The sequence below is a fragment of the Hipposideros armiger genome, unplaced genomic scaffold (assembly GCF_001890085.2).
Source record: "Hipposideros armiger isolate ML-2016 unplaced genomic scaffold, ASM189008v1 scaffold_21, whole genome shotgun sequence".
NCBI classification, from domain to species: Eukaryota; Metazoa; Chordata; class Mammalia; order Chiroptera; family Hipposideridae; genus Hipposideros; species Hipposideros armiger.
In genome coordinates this window covers 5,601,866-5,606,872 of record NW_017731371.1, presented here as the reverse complement: position 1 = coordinate 5,606,872, position 5,007 = coordinate 5,601,866, and positions in this window count along the sequence as shown.

Genomic DNA, 5,007 nt, shown 5'->3' with positions numbered 1-5,007 from the left:
CCTGTTTCTCCAATGACTTACTTTCCTGCTAGTCTGTGACAAGTCTATTGCTATAATTTCAGCTTCCCATGTTCATAATAGTGAAATTAAATTGTTAAATCCAACATTTATTTAAATTTGTTAGACATATCACATATTCAATTTAAGTTTCTCTGTAAGAGTTAATACCTGGTGAAAAAGGGACATTAAAACTTTGCATAAAACCTGTAAATGTTTTGAGAATATTAGAGAATGGCTTGAGTCCTTGTTAAATATTTTATTTTTCTAAACTTCCAGTTAGTTTTTAACCAGATACATAATCTGATGATTTGCTAAATTTTCATTAAAGAATTAGAATCATTAGCATGCTAATTGCCTTGTGATATTTACACCAGATATTTTAAAGATCAGTAGAGTATTTCAACAGCACATCTTGTTCCTGAGAAAATGAGACTGGCTTACAGTAAGGGCTATAATCTGATTTTTAGTTTGTCTGAATCAGACCTTCAACACAACTGGAAGCATACTACTCAATTCTCTGGAGGAATGGAGATAAAGAAAATAAACTTTGGGGGCCATACAACGGCAGAAATGTTCAGCTGGGAATGTGAAATTTTCCACTTAGGAATGCCTTGGAGTCCAGTAATACCTCTTCTTATCCCACCCCAACCTCGGTAAAACCTCAATATTTAAAGAATTTTTATTACTAAGGTATCACTAACAGAGATTAGCCTATTCACCTTTGGGCCAAATCTCCTTCCCACTTCTGATTTGGAGATAACCTAGACCTGAGTCAAGATCGGCTTTTTGTAAAGATGGTTTCTCAGGGTAATATGACCCTTGAGGCTTTCTTCTTCAGTGTCTGGTCCTTGGCTATTTAGAAGTGACAGGCTCAATTAATTATTAACTGCAGTTCCACTTCTGTCTGTTATTTTATCTTCACTGTAAGGCTGCTTTTCTGATGAGGGCTAACCAGGGAATTAGCCAGGGGAAATCAATCTAGAAGTTACCATCACCCTGTGAGGAATGTAATGGGGTTTTCTTTTTCTTTCACCCCCTGCTTTCCATCTAGCTCACCCTCGATATCCCATGTAATTGAGACAATCTTTGGTAAAATAAAGAGATGGAGACTTGGTGATCATAAAAACACATCAAAATTGAAGAGATGATAGTTGGTCTTAGAGATAGTCCACTCTTAACAAACTGAAGGATTTAAAACTGTCTCACAGAAATACACAGCAAGGGTATGCCAACCCTCACCATGGTGTTGAAACAATGGGCAGAGCTTCAAGACTGGAGCTGGGAGACCTAGTTGGTGTCAGAGAAATAGAAAAGACCAAGGGGATCATAGGATTTGATGAGGTGAGAAGGAGGGGCCAGAGAGAAGGGATTTCTCAGGTGGATTTTGTAGGGGCTGAAGTAGATTCCATGGCAAAGTTTCTGTTGGAACCATGGAAACATGCTTTGAGTCACTTTCTGGGGTTGGTGTGTATTTACGATTGGGGGTTGTACACTGGTTTCATTTCTGATAATGGACTGCACCTGTACATGCTTGTAGACATTTGAGGTGAAACTCTGGGTTTATAAATATGGGAAGATTCTAANCTCCCTACTCACCTGATCTGGCCCCCAATGACTTCTTTCTTTACCTGTAGATAAAGGAAATATTGAAAGGAAGACATTTTGATGACATTTAGGATATCAAGGTTAATATGAGTACAGCTCTGATGGCCATTCCAAAAAAAGAGTTCCAAAATTGCTTTGAAGGGTGGACTAGGTGCTAGTGTGGGTGCATAGCTTCCCAAGGGGAGTACTTCGAAGGGGACCATAGTGAGCAATGAGGTATGCAGCATTTTTTCTAGGATGAGTTCACGAACTTAATTGTCTGAACTTGTATGTATAAAGTAAGTGTTGTGGACGTCACAGGAAGAAGAGAAATGAGTCAATAGCAAATGTTCAAGTCAGTGAATCCCTAGTTTCAGCAGCTGCAGCAGGAAATAGGAAATCTTATAAAGGGAGGGTCAAGGAAAAGGCATCAATTCTTTGTTAGTTGTGTGGCAACTCTTTGTCTTTCTCAGTTTAGGTGGAAATGGCTTCAGAATCCAAGGGGAAACCCAGAGAGGAAGACCAGATAAGACTGTTTGGCATGGTGCTGAGCCAGAAACCAAGGCTTGGAGAGGTAATGAGAACTACCCCCAAAGGTTATGCAGCTAGGAAGCACTGCAATCGGGATTTGAACCTAGGTGCTCTACTGCCCTCCGAATTAGCAGGAAATGAAAGAGTGAACAGCATAATGCTATGCTGAGGGTGCTTCCTGGAGAGCGACTCATAGGGAAGATCTCTTCTATCATAAAAGTGAAGAAAACTCCAACAAGTGGCATTCCACGTAGCTGTCGTGATGCCACCTACCTGAGCTGAACCCCTGCAAGTTTTATTTTTAGGGGAATTCAGCTGGATTTATAAAGTCAAATAGTTACCCAGAAGCAGAACAGACATTTGAAGAGAAGGGGAGCTTGAGAGAGACTGAATAAGGAATGTGTTTCTGATTTTGGCTCATCTGCTACCTCTGCTAAAACTGAGAAGAAGTTGCTAAGGGGCTTAAACTTCGGAGCTTTAGTAAAGAAAGTTTCTCTGGAAAATGAATAATGAAGATAATTTTTTCAGTGAAAGAGAAAGAGTGAAATTGACCAGGAGACTGGGTACCCTTTCCCTTAAGGGACCAGAGATTGAAAGCTGCCACTGGGCACTCTGTGAATTCCCCTGGGGGAGGACTCATTGGCATCGAGCCGAGCCCAGCAGTGACCCCTTGTTAGCACACCACACAGAAAGGGGTCACAGGAACAACTCAAGTTTCCAGAGACCCTCGGTTTCATCTAAGAGAAAGGCAATCAGCCCAGAGCCCCATGAACGTCCAGTCTAGCTTCAACTTTTAGTGGATTTTAATGTGTCACAGTGTCTTGAAAACAAAGCCAACAACTGATTTTTACATATGCCAAGAGGGTCTTTCCCTGCTACAAGCAGGCAGCGAAGGGAAACCAGGGCATTTTTGTTACCTCACATGCAGGAGGCACAGTAAAGAGCAAAATAAGAGAAGTGAAAGCGTTAAGGCCAAAGGATTGGATGAGATCAAAATAAGCAATAGGGGCCTGGTGAGCAGTCTTGGGCAGGGTGCCCAGAGCAGCTTCAGCAGATGGACAGAGCCCAGAAAGAGCATTTCCTGCTCTGGGTTAAAAAAAAAAAGAAAGAATAAATCCAACTCCCCTCTAAGAGGTGGTCTATTCATCCTGTGCAGCATTAAGTCACTAATTTGAAAATCGCAGGTAGTAATACAAACAGCAGTCATGTTCTTAACACCTAGATGAGTGGGCCTCTCCCTTTGTCAGTCACTGTACACCTGGGTTGTATTACTATTATCTTGTATGTGGGAAGCTTCCAGAAAGTTTCAATCTTGGCGAAAGCATGAACATCCTGTTGTTCCTCTAAAACGTCTCCATTTCCCATCTACTTCTGTTTCTCTCAGCCCACATTTATCTTTGAGAGAAAATAAAGGGTAACCCCCGCATAGGTTCGGCAGCCACAGTTATCTTGGAATTAACAAAATCCTTCTGTCATAGAATCCAAAAGAGGCTTAAAGTTTTCTCTGCCCTTTAGAACTCATCCGTTCCTCTCATCAACAGTGCTTTGGAAGTTTTCAAAGCTCTGCACAATCAGTCTCGCTGGCTTTTCTTCAGGAGGCTGGTAAGCCTGGCTTTCTCTTCTCAATGTGCCAGCCTGACACACCTTGGACTTGGGGGGGATTTGCCTTAGATGTCCAGGTTTGTTACTCTGAATCATTTTCCATGTATATTTTTCCACATGCTTATATAACTGGCAATAACTACAGTCCTTTGATCTCTGAGCAGGTGTATGGTTTTATGGCACAATATTTTAAGGTAGAATTTGTTTTAATCTTCAGTTAAGCCTCTTTATACAAACAGCTGCCAAGAGAACAAATGCAATTCACTTACAAGTTGTTTGTCTAGTTAACAGTAGGCGCTCAAATCAGTTTCCTGTTCACACAAAGGATTTTCTTGTGTTTGAAATCTCTGACCAAGCGGACGTTGCCTTGGAATTTTACAGGGAATTTACAACTTCGATTATCTATAACGCCCTGTGCACCAGGATGTGAGGTGACTTAGCAAGCAGCTGGTTAGTATCAAACCAGTAATATTGTCAGAGTTTCTGAAAAGGACATTTGCTTGTGAAAGCATCACAGAGGATCCACATGAAAACAGAGGTTCATTGCACACTGAAAGGTATCAGGACGCTGGAGGACAGCGCAGAGGAAAGGAAAGGAAAAGCCTTGTTTTCAAGATAAAATGAAGACAAGGGTTTGCAAATGGTCCATTTCCTGCAGGTTTTGTGTTCAAGGTTTTCTTTTTTTGCTTTGTTTTATTCCATGTATTTCTTCTTTCTTCTGTAAGAAACATGGAAACATTCACATTAATAAGTATTTCCAAAGCAGTTCTTGAGTCTTAAGGTCCATGGCAGGATTGGATTATCGTTGGAAGATAAACTGTATGCAGCATTCATAGCTGAGGCCTGGCAGCCAAAGCCCTGAGTGCTATCAAGGGATGGTATCTTGGGAGCATTGTAATATCATACAATACAAATATTTACTGGAGTGGTGTAACCCCCACCCGTCCCCTAATGTATTAATTGATGTACTTTGTCCTTTTTGCCAGCCTCTTTAACTCTCTTTTCTTCTCCTGTTTACTCAAAGAAATTTCCCTTCAGCCCAGATAAATTAGCCATGAGTTGTACATTGCCTTGGGGGAGAGGTAGCTATTATGGCCCCTGATTCACAAAGGTAGCGTATTCTGGGTTCTTAAGTTCAAAGCTGCTGCTTTAGACGGAAGACGGAAAAATTCACAAGCATCCTTGTAGAACCAGTTTCTCTTGTGGTCAAGTCTGGAAGAATGTGGATATGAGTAAGTGTGCAGTTTGGAAAACAGAAACTTCTAACCAGGATTTGGACTAGGGGACAGC